Here is a 17,700-nt window from a genome sequence, read left to right as displayed (position 1 = left end):
CAGCTGACCAGCACCGATTGTCCGGCACTCACTAGTGAGATGACCCCAGTACCTCAGTTGAAAATGCAGAAATCACCGGTCTTCTGTGTCCTTTGCGCTGGGAGTTGGAGACTGGAGCTGTTCCTATTCGGCCATCTTGCTCCGCCCCCTTTATTTTCATTTTTAATGATACTTTTGCCGGATATAGTATTCTTGCTTAGACTTTTTTTTTTTTCAGTGTTTTAACTATGGCTTCCTACTCCCTTCTTGCCTGAAAGATTTATGTCCATAAATTTACTGGTAATCTTGCAGAAGCTTGCACATAAATAACACATCTCTTTTTTCTTCCTGCATTCCACATTCTCTACTTTTTTGTGACTTTCAATACATTGCTTATGTTGTGTCTTCTTGGAAATCGCTTTGTGTTAAGCTTAGTTGAAATTTGCTGAGCTTCTTGATTTGCTTATTTTTTTACCTAATGTGGAAGTGCATATTATTCTTTTTTATACTTATACTCCACAATTTTTATTTCCTTTTATGCTTTTTATTTTATTTTTTGGTTTCATTTTTGTTATTTCATTTCATTTTCTTTATTTCCATTTACTCATTGAGCATCATTGAGATGGTAATTTTTATTTTTTAGGGTAATTTATTTTTTCTTTTAAAAATAGATCTAGATTTTAATGCAAAGTGTCTCAGGTAATTTTTAAATCTCCATTTTTTTATAATTGATTTCTGGATATTCATTTTTATCTTTGAACCATATTTTCTTTATGTTTTGTATATGTTGTAATCTTAGGTTGCAATTTGTATAATAAAAAGACACATATCAAAATCTTTATTAAGTGGCTTTTGTCTGTGGGCATATGGTACCAATTTTTTAGGGTAGAGATTCTTGGAGTCTCTCAAGCCTGTTCTATGGGCATTGTCTCTGGATTTGTGTATTTTTTAGTTAAAAAAGATTCTGAATTTTTTTTTCTTTCTTCTTTCTTTTTTTTTGAGTTGGAGTTTTATTCTTGTTGCCCAGGCTGGAGTACAATGGCATGATCTTGGCCCACGGCAACATCCACCTCCCAAGTTCAAGCGATTCTCCTGCCTTAGCCTCCGCTGCCATGCATTTAAAGTCATCATAGGATAAAGAATGGCTGTGGAGGGTAAATATGAAACACTTATAATACACTACTATGTAGTTCTTGGCATTTTGCTCACTTAGGGTCCTGCAAATGCTTATCTGGTTCTTAGACTTTTCACAAAGGTATTTTTGTCCATGTATTTCTGTTAGGTTTATATGTCTATAAAGGAATTAGAGCCTGTGGTATTTTATTGTCAGCTTCCTAATATGCTTTGTGTAATTATATACTTGTAAAGTGTATTCACCTGAGTCCAATGAGGGAGAAATTTTGTTATGTTTTTTTCTTCAGCTGGCTTTTTTTCATTTTACTGCAAAGATATTGCTGGACCATGACATAAAAGATTCATTTCAAAAAGTGATTCTGATAAAATATGGAATGACTACCAAAGTGTGAGTAATTGCAAGAGACAGAAAAGTTATAATGGCCTTCCTCAATATTTGTCAACTACCCATAACAAAACCTGTAAATGTAATAAATATGTCAAAGTTTTTGAGTTGTGCTCAACTTTCACTGAATAAAAGAAAATTTTTAGCAGAGAGAAATGCTACAAATATGAAGAATGTGGCAAAGACTGTAGGTTGTTCTCAGATTTTACTCTACAGAAGAGAATTCATTCTGCAGAGTGATGCTACAAATGTGAAGAGTGTGGCAAAGTCTTTACAAATTTCTCAAATGTAACCGAACATAAGAGAGTTCATCCTGTAGAGAAACCCTACAAATGTGAAGAATGTGGCAAAACTTTACCCTCTCCTCAACCCTTATTAAACAGAGGAGACTTCATCCTGGAGACAGACCCTACGAATGTGAAGAATGTGACAAAGCCTTTAAGTGCTTCTCAAATATTACCAAACATAAGAGAATTCATACTGGAGAGAAACCCTACCCGTGTGAAGAATGTAACAAAGCCTGTAGGTGGTTCTCAGACCTTACTAAACATAAGATAATTCATACTGGAGAGAAACCCTTCAAATATAATGAATGTGGAAAAGATTTTACATGGTTCTCGGCCCTTAGTAAACATAAGACAATTCACACTGGAGAGAAACCCTACATCTGTGAAGAATGTGGCAAAGCCTTTACCCACTCCTCAACCCTTATTAACACAAGATAATTCATATGAAAGAGACACATTACAAATGTAAAGAATGTGGCAAAACCTTTAAGTGCTTCTCAGACCTTACTAATTATAAGAGATTTCACAGTGGAAAGAAACCATACAAATGTGAAGAAAGTGGCAAAGCAATTTGCTAATTCTCACACCTCATTAGACATCAGAGAATTCACACTAGAAGGAAGCTCCACAAGGGTTTAAAATGTGGAAAAGCCTTTAACAAGTCCTCATACTGTGTTCAATATCAGAGGCTTAATACTGAACAAATGCAGTATAAAGGTAATGACCATTGAAGAACATTTAACTTAACATCTTGGAGGGTCTCTAAGAACTTGCTTTATAATCTGGGTGCTTTTGTGTTGGGTGCATATATAGACCTTTACTATGCCCTTCTTTATCTTCTTTTAAAAAAATCTATGTTGATTTAAAGTCTGTTTTGCCAGCAACTAGGATTGCAACCCCTGCTTTTTTTCTGTTATATATTTGCTTGGTAGACTTTTCTTTTTCCCTTTATTTTGAGCTTATTTGAGACAGGCGTCTCGATTACTGCATACCATTAGATCTCGATTCTTTATTCAGCTTGCCACTCTGTTTTCTAACTGGAGCATTCAGCCCATTTACATTTAATGTTAGTATTCATATGTCTGGATTTGATTCTGTCACTGTAATCTTAGCTGGCTATTTTGCACAGTTGTTTACGTGGTTGCTTTGTAGTGTCTGCAGTTGTACTTCAGTGTCATTTTGTAGTGAGTGGTAATAGTCTTTTCCTATTTAGTACTTTCTTCAGAAACTCTTGTTTGCTAATCTGAATAGGATCATATTTATTTTTTACTTGTGAAGCTTACTTTGGTCAAATATGACATTCTGGGTTGAAATTCTTTTTTAAAGAGTGTTGAATATTGGCACCTAATCTCTTTTGACTTGTCGGATTTTTTTTTTTTTTTTTTTTTGAGATGGAGTCTCACTTTGTCACCCTGGTTGGAGTGCAGTGGCCAGATCTCAGCTCACTGCAAGCTCCGTCTCCCGGGTTCACGCCATTCTCCTGCCTCAGCCTCCTGAGTAGCTGGGACTACAGGCGCCCGCCACCTCGCCCGGCTAGTTTTTTGTATTTTTTAGTAGAGACGGGGTTTCACCATGTTAGCCAGGATGGTCTCGATCTCCTGACCTTGTGATCCACCCATCTCGGCCTCCCAAAGTGCTGGGATTACAGGCTTGCGCCACCACGCCCGGCCGACTTGTCGGATTTTGACTGAAAGGTTTGTTGTCTGATGGGCTATTTTTAGAGGTGTCCTGTCCTTTCTCTCTAGCTGCCTTTAACACATTTTTTGTTCTTTCATTTTGACCTTGGAGAATCTCATGATTATGTGTCTTGGGGATGAACTTTTCATGGGATATCTTACTGGGGATATCCCACATTTCCTGCATTTGAATGTTGGCCTCTGTGTCTAGGTTGGGAAAGTTCTCATGGATGATATCCCGAAATATGTATTTCAAGTTGTTTTCATTCTCCTCATCACTTTCAGGCACTCTCTTTAATCATAGATTTGGTTTCTTTACATAATCCCATATTTAATAGAGGTTTTGTTCATTCCTGCTTATTCTTTTTTCACTATTCTTGTCTGTCTTATTTCAGAAATCCAGTCTTGAAGTTCTGAGATTCTTTTCTCTGCTTGGCCTATTCTGCTGTTAATACTTGTGATTACATTAAAAAGTTTTTGTATTGTGTTTTTCAGACCTATCAGGTTGGCCACATTTTTCTCCAGACTGGTTGTTTTTTTTCTGTCAGTTCCTGCAATTTTTTCCCTTCCTTGAATTGGGTTGCAACTTACTTTTGTAGCTCAATGAAATTTATTTCTATCCATATTCTGAATTCTACTTCTAGCATATTAGGCCTCGCTGGAAACATTATTTGGTCATTTGGGTTAAAGAAGTTACTCTGGCTTTTGGGGTTTTCAACATTTTTGCACTGATTTAATCTCATCTTTGTGGGCATATCTTTGAGGTTGCCGACCTTTGAATGGGTTTTTTTTTTTTTTTAAAATCCTGTTTGATGGTCTTGAGTATTTGATTGTGGTATAAGGTGGATTCAGCCAACTGGCTTTGTTCCTGGGAGATACTTTTTTGTGTGGTGGTGGTGGGGAAGCAATGCTCAGCTCACAACTCAGAGACTGCATACCCTGGGGGACTTGCATTGAGCGCCAACTGTCTTCTCTGGCTCCTTGATATTTGGACTCTGCCACTCTGTGGGACTAAAGTGCCACCACTAAGCAGAGTGCTAGTGGATATGGGGTTTCTGCCTGTCTTTGGGCATTCACCTCAGTGGCAGGAGCAAAGCAGCTGGAAGGGGAGTGGGGATACCTCCTGGAGACTGTGTGCAATGTTGCACTAAAGGTGGTGTTGGCTTGGGGCAGGATACTGGCTAGTGAAGATTTTGATGCCTTTTTATGCCCTCCCAAGAAGGAGTGATTGTTTAGAGTCTGGAAGGATACCCTGTTCTCTGTAAAGTGTTAGGAAAAAGGCAGGGGTGGGGCTTTCTGGCTCTCTGCCCACCAAAGCTTCATCTGCAATGGCAGTCACTGAAGATGGCAGGGCATACTGCATTCCCATTTGCTGGTGGGGCAAGCAAAGCCACACCCTTCTTTGCAGACATGTGCCAGCAAAGTAATGTGGGCAGCTGCCCTGGTGTCAGGGCTTCCCCTTCAGTGTGGGGAGGAATCATCATGTGGGCTGGTGCAGTCATATGGGCTGCCTTGCTGGAGCACTTCAGGGATCAGGCATGGCCCACCAGTGCAGATGCTATGGTATGGGCTCTCAGAGTACCTGAGACTGCCCTGTCAGCATCTGTAGCCAGACTGGGCCCCTGGGAGAGGCCAACAGACCAAGGAGTGCTCAGCTGGACCAGATTCTTCTGAGTTGCAAGACCATCCTGCAGAAATTAGGTCCAGCAGTTCCCCTAGGGCTAAAGTCTTTTATGGGAGAAAGTTGGGCCTAGAGAAATGACCATCACAGGCCACACTTAACTATAGATTCCCTTGTGCCAAACCCTCTGGGCACCACATGAGCTGGTTTTCTGCCCCACCTTTTTGCTTGTCTTCTAGGGGCTGCATCTCAGAGAGATGTAGGTCAGCAATCCCTCAGTGCAGTCAGCTCAGGACAGAGGATCTGTGCTTTTGGCCAATTTAGGCATTCATTGCCTAACTTGGTGACTCTCAATTACACACCCAGGTGAAATTAAAATTTGTTACCATCCCACACTTACAAAGCCCACTGTTGCAGTACTGAGTCTAATAGGTGAAAACAGTACAAAGATAGAATTTTGACTCTCATATGGGCATTGGGCCACAGGTGCAATTGTGGCTCATTTTTGGAGCCAGCTCACAGGCATAAAATGTGTCTCATTCCTGAACTGAGCCCAAATGAGAGATGTTGACTGTCATACCTAGATTTAAGTCAATATATAAAATTGTGAGTCCATACAAGCGTGAGGGCCTCAGAATAGCTTGCAACTCTCATGCATGCTGTATAAAGCTCTCGGATGTTGTAGAGGGCTTCATACAATTGCCTAGCACATAAGTGACATTGTGACTTTCATACACACCAAGCTAACAGCTAAAGGTATCACCCTTAAAGATTAGGAGATTGTGTCACGTCACTGGGCCTAGTACCCAGGTGTTAAAACTTTTTCTTTAATTGTATCCCATGTGTGCATTGTGACATATCGTTGGGTCAGAATCACAATAATGTGATTCTTCTGCCTGGGCCCTTCCAACAAGGGATATTATCACATATATCTGAGCCTATCAGCTAGGTGACTGGTCTATTTTTACTGCGCTTTACCCCCAAGGGACATTGTGACATTGCAGGGTGTAGCATCTAGGAAATGTGACTCTCCTCTCCTGCCTAGATCCTGCGCACAAAAGGAATTATGGCATAACTCTGAGTGCAAAACCTAGGTAATGCAACTCTCCTCTATATTCTGGAGTCTGCCAAAACAGGGGATTATTAGATATTGTTGAGCTCAGCACCTAGGTGGTGTGACTCTCCCCTTTTTCTTCAACTCCGTCTACAGTGGACATGGTCCCATATTACTTGAGGCTGTAACCAGGTGATGTGACTCTTCTGATATGGCCCTGTCTACAAAGGAGATCATAACATATCCTGAGCCCAGAATCCAGATGATGAGACTCTCCTGCCTTGTTTCTGCTCACAGGTGAAATTGAGTAGCCTAGAGCACTGTGACCCTTAATGCTTGGCTCATGCAGTCTTCAGAGGAATTTCAAAAATGGTAGGATGTTGGTGGGGGTAGAGAAAGAGCTGGTACAAATGACAAGCTGCATGTGAAATAACTGGAGGCAGGAAGAGAGTGGGATCTGCTTCAAACAGGACACCCACTTCCTTGGTACAGCAGCACAGTCAGGCCAGTTCTCTGATTTGGGCCTTGTGCCAAGGAATTAATAGGCCCACTTCTGCTCCATCCCAGGTGCTGAACTCCTTGGTTCTGGAAATAAATGTGAATTCTGAACTCTGGAATGCCAGTTGGGTTTCACATGCCAGTGGACTGAGGAGGCCCAGGTGGGCCTAAAAATGTGGCTGTTGGTTGGCCTACCACACGTCTGGTTGCTTCTGTGCCTATGCTCACAAGGAAGAGGGATCTTCTTCCTCAAGACAAGCCCAGGGAGGTCTCAAACAAGCCCAGGGAGGTCTGAGGCTTATGGGAGCCACTGAAAAAAAAAGTCATGCCTCAGTCCAGCGCTTTTGTCCCTCCTGGCTTGGGGCTTTGGGGGATCAATTTGCTGATCAGAAAAATGGGCAATGAAAGCCCCTCATTGACTGGCTGCTCACCCCACTTTTAACAGGCCACTGCACAGTGCCCACCCTGCAACTCCAGGTACAGCCTGGGCTTCAAGATCCTGGGGTATCTCTGGGTTGGGTTCAGGGCCCTGAGAAGGTCCTCTCCCTCAGGGACCCCCCATGCCTACCCCTTTGTGCCCACCTGACAGCTCAGCATGTCTGCTGTATGACACCCTTATTGCCTGCTCTTGCTAAGTCCATGTCTCCCTGGGGTGGCTAGGGGCACACGTTCCCTGAAGCCCAGGTGGCCTGTCCATCCTTCCTCCAATGCACAGCCTCAGGCAGGTGCAGGTGCCCCCCAGGTTTCCTCCTAAAATGTGATCTCAGGGGGTCATAGCAGCATATTCTTCTCTAACTTATTGACTAGTTAATAAGTCACTAAATGTGCAAAGATGGGTGTGGACCTTGACACTCTTGATCGCCTTCCTCTAGTGGGGCTGCACTGGGGGTTGCCATCCTGAATTGTTTGTGGAAAAAGCTAGCAGGTGAGGAACGACTCAAGGGCCAGGGACAGGACAGAGCACCTAGGCTGGCCTCTCCCAGGGCCCTTTGAGGCCCCTGCAGGTAGGAGGGTGCAGTGGAGCTCCAGGCCCCTTTTCTAGTGTGGTGCTGATAATGCCTTCCCGGACCACCAAGAAGGTCCTACTCTTTCTGCAACCACCACCCACTGGTCTCTAGGAGGTGAGCATCCATTTACATTTGTGGACATGGCCTTCTGCTTGAATTCCATTGGCTGTTCTCCTGGAAGAAATGCCTAGGGAATCCTGGGCCTATGGTGGAGTTTCTGTAAGTGCCAGTCTCAAGAATACAATTAATAGTATTTTGTGCACATTACTGTCTCAGGGTTACTTTTGCCCAATAATGTGTAAAAAATAAATATTAACATTTTTATCCTTTACATTATTTTAATCAGGTAATTATATAAACCTTTTATTTTTGTGAAATTTATTTTCATGCCAGTCATCAAATTGTGGGATTTTTTTGTTCAAACTGTTACCTGTTTTAGAGGCAAAATCTTAAAAAACAATATGCTAAACAAACAGTAACATGTGAGAGCAATTTATCTAAAATGTAATTAGATTTCTTAAATAAGTAAATAATTTAAGTAAACTTAGTTTATATTATTTGTATGAATTATTTTACAGCTTATCCTCAATGTTAAAAAATTTTAGCTAGGTATACAATTCAAAATTGACAGATTTTTTTAAATAGGCAACTTAAAAACATTTTATTGGACAGATTGGGCAATATAATTCTCAAATATTTTACCTCAGAAATTAACACACTTGACAATTAATATTCATAGTATCTATGAAATAACATTATGAACATGTTTTTATAGGTGCCAGAAAAAAAATTTATTCTGTTCTTCAGTAGTAAAATGTAAGATTTTAGAAATGAGATTAAACGTACTTGCTAAATGCCAACAAAAACTAGATTCATTTACTAGTAGAACATAATAAAGAGATTTTAAGACATTCAGAATCTGCTTCAGTATAGAAATAAGGCCAAAAAGCTCTTGTAAAAGAATCATTAAAAATATATGGAACAAACCTATCGTTTATATTATTATTATTTTTAAATCACCTAAGTCATAGTCCAAAAAACTACCAGTCTTACTGTGTTTTATTATGAGCAAAACCCGGGTTTTTTCAGGACCTGATGCAGCATAACCACTCTTTATACATCAACCAATTGCCCCAAATCTACCTGGAACTGAAGACTGATCCTGCCAGTTCCTAAGAGGATAGCCTTGTACACAATCAATTTTGATTTAGGCTTGTTTCTCACTTTTACCTTCCAGTAATGTCTGCCAGAAGTATACTTCTGAGAGCCCAGAACAGCAGAGTAGGTAAAAATAAATATAATACAAAACAGAGAAAATAAATTTGCTTTCAAAATCTTTGAACTTTCTGGTTTGCTGGTGAGTTATCAACACTGGTAAAATTATCTGTCTCATTCTAGTATTTTTCTTTTCTTCTCAAGTTGGTACACAACCATAAACAAATATGACTAATTTCTGTATAAATCTGTTACAACTAAGTTTATTTTACAGTGATGCATCTGCATATTTAAATCCATGTAAATCAAAGGTAAAAGTCTAGTCATATGTTCAACAAATATAATAGAGTAAAATTTTGTAAATAGTTGCTTAGAATTCTGAATCATATAGTTGCATTACACTCATACAATCTTCATTACAACCATCATAATAACCTGTAGTTACAATAAAAACAAAAACGTAAGTTGTAGGAAGCATGTTGTCTAAATCATTTAAGTTAAACACCACTGACAAAGGAATCATTACAGAAGTTATTCCACTGTCACCCAATAGTATATTGTTACCATCTGTTACCTACAACCTTGGGTAAGATGGGATAAGTTAACACCAGTTGCAAGATACACATTCCAAGTAAAATAGCCTTAACACAATAGCAACAATTTTGGCTTATTAAAACAAATTGAGTTCACACTTTGTCATTAAAAAGGCATTTTGAAATTCACTGTATTTTAATTACCTTAATTTGCAAAAGGTAATTTCCTTATAAAATTTAAATTGCTTCTCTTACTATATGCAGAATATTATCTTTATCACTTTCCACTCTCCTAGCATCATGTCACCTATGATACTGTTGTAAATCAACCACTAAGTGGTGTTTCGACTTAGAATGTCTTCATGTATCTTAGATTTCAGTTTTCTAAATCTCCTGTAAGAAAGTATACAAATCTGTCCATCTAATATAGAAGAACCTCTCATAACTCTAGTGTGACAACCATTGACCATGTTCTTTCCCATAAATTCTAGAAATGAAGACACAACATCAAACGTTAAGAGGTAAATTACACTAATATTTGCGTTTGAAAATATATTAAATTCTTTTAATATAAAAAAGTAGACTCCTTTTAGAAGAAAGTGATCAAGTTTGCTGACTGAAAGCAGCTAGACTGCGTAGTTCTCATAGAGAGGAATACAAGGTGTGCATAAATACAGCACTTTCAAATGAAACTTCCAGCTACTTCCACTGGGACTAACTTAAAAAAAACAACTTAAGTTATGGAGAATGGAGTAAAGCAAGGCAGGACAACAGGCCACCTGGGAACAACATGGAACCAAGGGAACCTCCCCAACCAGTAAAGCAGTGAGTGCATGTAGACCCTGGGAACCCACAATTCTTCCACAGATCTTTGCAACCCTGAGGTGAGGAGATACCCTCATGAACCCACTTCACCAAGGCCTTCAGTTGAACACATAGAGCTACATGGAGTCGCAGAAGAGCAGCCGCTCAGGCCTGTGCAGAGACTCAAGAGCCATAGATACTCTGGCTTTCAAGGCTTCTCAGAAAAAGTAGCTACAACTCCAGCAAAGCAGGAGGTTACACCCCTGTACATACCCATAGGAAAGAGGTGGAATCCAGGGGGCTGAATAGTGATAGTCTGTAGGACCCACTTCCACAGTGCCTCACAAGGTATGGCCTGCTGGCTTAGAATTCCAGCCAACCATTGGTAGGAGCACTGCACCTCCCTGGGATGGAGTTACCAGAAAGAGGAGTGGCCCACCATCTTTGTTGCTTAGGCATTCCAACCTTTAGGCTTTGAAGAGTCCAAGTTGACTAGAGGCAGAAAGGATCTCCTAGCAGAGTACAGGTGCTCTAAAAAGACACGGCCAGACTTCCTGTTAAAGCAGGTTCCCAATCTTGTTCCTGCACACTTGAAAATACTTCTTAACCAGGGTGGCCAGCTACGCCTTTCCATCTTTCGTCAATGGAATTTTGAAACCTCTTTGGGATATAGTTTCTAGAGCAAGAGTGAGTTGCCATTTTTGCTGTTTTTGTGACTTAGCTATTCCAGCCTTCTGGCTTTGGAGAATTCAAATAAACTGGGGGTGCAAGTGATACTTCTGCACAACATACCTGTCCTACAAAAATGTGGCTAGGCTGCTTTCTGAAGTCGATCCCCAATCATGTTCTCCTCACTGGGTAAGACCTTTCAAAAGGGGCTTCCAGCTACTTCCTACAGTAGCTTTTGACCTGGAGACAAGTCTATACCTCCCTAGGATAGAGCTACCGGGGAAAAGGGCATGCTGCCATTGTTGCTGTTTTGCAGCATTCACTGGTGATCACTTTAGGTATTGGAAAATCTGAGGTGACTAGAGACTGCAGTTGACACCGGCATACCGCAGCAGCCCCTCAGAAAAGTGGCCAGACTGTTACGTGAGTGCCTGCTCTCGTATATTCTTACTGGGCAGGCTCTCCAGGCCTGAGCCACTAACCAAACATTATATGGCCAAAACACCCATATAATGGACCCAGGATATGTCAAAATACCTTCTTTGGCTCCGGCACAGGCATGAGAGTCGCATTATCAGGATGCTGGACCCAGCAATATGCCATAATCCTCTCTATGTGCAGGACCCAGGCAAAACAGTAACATTATCTGCTTGCTGGACCGTGCAATAGGTCAAAATTTCTGTTTGTGGGCATGGTTTGAGAAAAAAAGGAGAGTCAAATAACCTGAGTACTGGTCTCAGCAATATGTCATAATCCCCCAAATGTAAAGATGAGGCAGAAAAAGAGAATCACTTCACTTAGGTCATGAACTCAGAGATATATCCCAGTGTCCCCTGTAGGCAGGGTCCAGGTAGAAAAGGAGAGTCATATCACCAAGGTGCTTCCCTAGTTATATGTCACAATCTAACATGTGGGCAGAAACCAGGCAGAAGAGCCACATTACTTGGGTATAGCCTCAAGTAATATGTCACCGTACCCTATGTAGAAAGGTTTAAAGAAAAAAAGAGAATCACACGACCTGAGTGCTGGGCTCAGCAATATGTAATAATTCCCTCTCTTGGCAGAGTCCAGGACAGAGAGGAAAGTCATGTCACCTAGGTTTTGCACTCAGTGGTATCTCACAATTTCGTCAGTGGCAGGATCCAGACAGGAGAGGAGAGCCACATTACATAGATGCTGTATCTAGTGATATGTCACTGTGTCCCCTATGAGCAGGGCACTGGCAGCAGAGATATAGCAACTAGCCAATAGGCCTTGACATATATGAAAATATCCCATTTGCAGGGCCCAGGCAGAAGAGTCAGATTATCATGATTCTGACCCAGTGATATGTAACAATGCCCTTACGGAAAGAAATTTAAACAAAAATGTCTCAACACCGGGGTACTAGGCCAAGGGATATGAAACAATCTCCTCATCGTTAAGGGTGGCACCATTAACAGTTAGCTAGTTGTGTATATGAGAGTCACAATATCACGTGTGTGCTGGCCATTGTATGACACTCTCTACAACATCTGAGAACTTGATACAACATGCATGAGAGTTGCAAACCTCTCTGAGGTCTACATGCTTATATGGACTCATGATCTTACATATTGCCCTAATCCCAGGTATGACAGTCAACAGCTCTCCAATAGGCTGGTTTCAGGGATGAGACCATTATTATGCCTGTGAGCTAGGTCAGAAAATGAGTCATCATCTCACCTGTGGGCACATCCACTTATGAAAGTCACAATTCCAACTTTGTGCTGTATTCACTTGTTAGACTCAGGACCTCGACAATGGGCATTGTAAATGTAGGATGGCAACAACTTTTGCTTTCAACTGAGTATGTAGTGGAGAGTCACAATCTTAACATTTTGCTGGGCCCTGTTATGAAACTCTGTACCACCCAATAAGTTTTTATGATATGAGTTAGTGTCATAAACTCTGGTGAGCTTTGTACAAATATGCAATGAAGGACTTTAGCTATTGACTTAAACCTAGTGGTGAGAGGCATAATATCTCCTATTGGCTGAACCACAATAGAAGCTTGATCATCATGCCTTTGAACTGAAGCAAGGTATTTGTCATAATCCCATTTGTGGGCAGAAAACTAGGCAGAAGGTTAACATCACTTAGGTGCTGTGTCAAGCAATATGTCTCAATGCCCTCTCTAAGCAGCGCCTAGGAAAGAGGGTCATATTAACTGGGGGCTGGAGCCAGCAATATGATACAACCACATGTGGAAGAAACCCAATAAAGTGATGAAGCTAAAACACCTACAAAATGCACCAAAGTTATGTCAAAATACCTTCTGTAGCTCAGGCACATGCAGGAGAGTCACATAATTAGGGTACTGGGTCAAGCACTATGCCACAATTCCACCTTTATGCACAACCTAGTGAGAAGAGTAACATTATCCAGGTGCTGGGCCCTAAAATATGGTAAAAGTTCTATTCGTGGCCACTGTTCAGCAACAAGACAAGAGTCACATTACCTAAGTGCTGGGCTCATCAATATGTTACAATCATCCCATTGTAAAGGCCCAGACAGAATAAGAGAGTCTCATCGTTTAGGTCATGGACTCAGAGATATGGCCTAATGTCATCAGCAGGCAGGGATCAGGCACAAAAAGAGAGTCATATCACTTAGGTGCATATTTACGTATATGTCACAATTTACTATGTGGGCAGAAACCATGCTGAAGAGCCACATCACCTGGTCCTGCATACTGAGATATTCGTAAGTCCCCGTTAGAAAAGGATTCAGGCAAGAGAGTTACATCACCTAGGTGCAGGTTTTACTCTTATGTCACAATGCTCCATGTGGGCAGGGCCAAGCAGGAAGTCACATCACCTAGGTGATGGACCCAGAGATATGTCATAAAGCCTTCCTGAAAGCATGGCCCTGGCAAAAGAGTACCATCACCTTTGTGCCTGGCCTAGCAATATGTCACTACTCAAGTGGGCAAGCCCCAAGCAGAAGAGTCTTGTCACCTACATGATAGGACCTGTAATATGTCAAAATGCCCTCTTTTGGGCCTGGCTCTGGCAAAAGAGTATGTCCAGCCTAGGAATACAACATTATTTTGCCCTGTGTACAGGGCTCATTCCATAGAGAGTTATGTCTTCTAACTGATGGACACAATGATATGTCACAGTTATGTCTGCAGGCATGGTGCAGGCAAAAATGTAACATCACCTGGATGCTGGATCCAGTGATGTCACAATTCTTACTGAGAGCATGGTCCAGGCAGAGAAGTCACAACCCTTCAAGGTTGGCACAGGTAGATATAAAAATCCCATATGTAGAATAGAACCAGTCTGAAGAGTGAAATCATGCAGGTGCCTGGCAATGATTTATATCACAGTCACGATGGAATAAAATTCTAGGTTTTAGATGTACAATACCACACACGTCCCGTTTTCATGTAGGACAGTTGCCTTCATCCATCTGTGATTGTGAAAAGTCTTTACTGTCAGCTGGGTGTGCATATGACAGTCACAATTTCTTCTGTGTGTTAGGCCCTGTTGTGACACTCCCTATACAACCCAAAGGTGTTACAAAATAACTGTGAGTGTTGTAATCTTCTGTTACCTTCTTACAAGAAGGAAATCCTGGACATCACTCATGTCCATAAGCCTAGTTATAAAAGTCAAAATTTCTCCTATTTGCTGGGTCCACATGTAAGAGCCATTATCATGCCTGTTAGCTGTGCCTAGATATATTTCACCATCTCCTCTGTGGTTACTAAACAGGCAGAACCACCACATTGCTAAATTTCTAAGCCAGAGATATTCCAAAATTCTCTTTGTAGGCAGGGCCCTAACAGAAAATTCACAAAGCTTTGTTGCTAGCCCCAGCTCTATGGCATAATGCCCCTTGTGGAGAGTGTCCAGGCAGGACAGGAGAGTCATATCACCTAAATGATGGACCCAGAGATATGTCAAAATGCCTCCTGGTGAAAGGGCCCAGGCAAGAAAGTCATGTCATTTGGATGCAGCACTTAGAAATGCTTCACTGGAAGCAGGGTTCAGGCAGGAGAAAAGAGTTACATAACCTAGACGATGGGTCCAGATATATGTTATGATCCCTTCTAAGGATACTCTGAGACATGAGAGTCAAATCACCAAGGTTCTTGACCCAAGTATATGTCAAAATATCATCTGTGGGCTATAACTAGGCTGGATTATTAAATCTCAGGGCTATAACTAGGCTGGATTATTAAATCCAGGAGCTGGAAAAGGTATATGTGACAATAACACCTGTGGAAGGTTCAGAGATGAGAGTTACCATCCTGTACATGTCCTGGCTCTAGGTAAAAGAGTCATTATTAGGCTATTGATCTGGTCTCAGGTATGTGGCACAACATCACCTGTGGGCAGGGAGAAGAAAGGAAAGTCACATCGCCTGAGTGGGTGCTGGTCCAGTGAAATGTCACAAGACTCTGGAAAAAGAGTTATATCACCTGGATGCTGGTTTCAGTGATATATCTAAATCCTCCCCATGGGCAGGGCTTAGGCAGGAGAGGGGAAAAACTTTACCTAGGCAGTTGGCCTGTATATATGTCACAAAGGTCCCTGTGTGCAAGATCAAAGCAGGAGAGTGACTTCATCTTGATGCTGGGTTCAGCAATATGTCACAATCTCTCTGCTGGTCAGGGCCCAGGCAAGAGAGAAGAAACATTTTCTAGGTGCTGAGCCAAGTGATACATTACAAAGCTTCCTATTGACAGACCGTCCCCCCACCAAAAAAAAGGGGTCACGTAACCTGGTTGCTGTGCCCAATTTTGTGGCACAATTCACCATAAGTGCAGGCCCAAGGCAGTAGAAGGAAGTCACATCACTTAGGTAATGGAGCTAGATAAAAGCCACAATGCTTTTGTAGGCAGGGTTCAGGCCAATATTTCACATCAGCTGGACACTGGTCTTAGTGATATGTAAAAGTGCCCTCGACTGCATTGCCAAATGAGGTATTACACATTGCTTGGTTGCTTGGTGTATGTATGTCACAATTTCAACTGTGCTCGGCCTAGAAAGAAGAGTCAAAACACTCGGATGCTGGGCAAAGTCATACTTCTCAATCACACACTCAAAAATGTTCAGAAATAAGTTTCACAGTCTGACAAAAGTCCTGGCTTCAGGTGTGAGAGATAACACCTCCTATGAGTTGGGTCAAAATACAGGAGTCACAATCTCAACAATAGGCAAGATCCATGTATAAGAGCCCCAATCCCAATCCCACTTGATTGTGTTCCAGTAGGGGAGTAAAAGCAACACAGGTTTGCTGAATCATGATTCAAATGTCACCAAACCACCTGTGGATCAGATTAATGTAGGAGAGTAGACACTTCACGCTTCAACTGCTTATGTGTGTGAGATTAAGTACCTCATTCGTAGGCTCTGTTCATATATGAGAATGACTATCATGTCAGTTGGATGTGCATCTAAGAATCGCAACAGCACCTGGTTGCTGGTGCCTGTTATGACACTCTTTGTACCACTCAAGCTTTATATGATATGCCTAAGTAGCATAGTTTTCTGTGAATTCTTACAGGTGGGAGAGCTAGGACTTTACCCATGGCCATAAGAATGGCTATGTGAGTCAAAATATATTCGCTGGCTGGGTCTAGGTACATGAGTTATTACTGTGCATATGAGCTGAATCCAGGTATATGTCACAATTTCACCTTTGGACAGAAACAAGATAGAAGAGTTGCATCATCTGAGTCACAAGCCAGGGATATATTATGATCTTTTCTGTAGGCAGGACCCTGTCAGAAGAGTCACATCACCTGGATACAGTCTCAAATAACATGTCATCATGCCCATTGAACACAGGGTTGAAAAAATATTGGATAGTCACACCCCTTAGGTGCAAGTTCTGTCCCGCAGACCCTGACTCAACAACGGATGAATAAAGTATACTGACACACAGATATTCTGCTTTGCTAGTTCTACTGAGCATCTGGGTCGCTTACAGACTCCATACAGAGTGCTGTAAACATCTGCAGCCCTGACTAGCCAGTGAGACTCACATTTACTCAGGAATGTTTAATTGACAAAGGCTTGAATCAATATCACTAGAGGGCAATTGACATTGTGGACCTCCTGGGTAGAAAGCAATTAAGCACCTAGGGTGAAAAAAAGGTGAGTCTTAGGAAAACAAGTTAATAAGATAAACTACTCTACATTCCTTGTTACTCACTTTAAGCTATTTACTTAAGGTAAGGATCAGGTTGCCTTCAGCCCTAACTCTTACTAAAGCTATGCAAACTTCTCGGCCTTCCAGGAAGGTTTCTGGATACTACTATAACTATCTTTAATATTTTTCACACAAGCCTGATTGAACCCCACAACTAGGTTTTTGACTCAGCAATATGTTATAACGCTCTCTTTTGGCAGAGTCCAGGACAAATAGGAAAGTCACATAGGTTTTTGGGAGTGGAGCAAGATGGCCGAATAGGAACAGCTCCAGTCTCCAACTCCCAGCGCGAGCAACACAGAAGACCGGTGATTTCTGCATTTTCAACTGAGGTACTGGGGTCATCTCACTAGGGAGTGCCGGGCAATCAGTGCTGGTCAGCTGCTGCAGCCTGACCAGCGAGAGCTGAAGCAGGGCGAGGCATCGCCTCACCTGGGAAGCACAAGGGGGAAGGGAATCCCTTTTCCTAGCCAGGGGAACTGACACACACAACACCTGGAAAATCGGGTAACTCCCACCCCAATACTGCGCTGTAAGCACACCAGCACATCAGGAGAATATATCCCACACCTGGCCGGGAGGGTCCCACGCCCACGGAGCCTCCCTCCTTGCTAACACAGCAGTCTGCGGCAATCTAACCGCAAGGCAGCAG

General features: G+C 41.8%; 2 pseudogenes; one reads left to right on the top strand and one right to left on the bottom strand.

Moving 5' to 3' along the window:
* Positions 1-2,516, top strand: part of LOC105526304 — a 56,309-nt pseudogene extending 53,793 nt beyond the window's left edge.
* A 5,997-nt stretch (positions 2,517-8,513) lies between these two features.
* LOC105526303 overlaps positions 8,514-17,700 on the bottom strand; it is a 72,087-nt pseudogene continuing 62,900 nt past the window's right edge.

Source organism: Colobus angolensis, unplaced genomic scaffold (assembly GCF_000951035.1).
Source record: "Colobus angolensis palliatus isolate OR3802 unplaced genomic scaffold, Cang.pa_1.0 Scaffold588, whole genome shotgun sequence".
NCBI lineage: Eukaryota > Metazoa > Chordata > Mammalia > Primates > Cercopithecidae > Colobus > Colobus angolensis.
The sequence above is the reverse complement of the archived record's forward strand: the minus strand, read 5'-3'. Positions and strand labels throughout refer to the sequence as shown.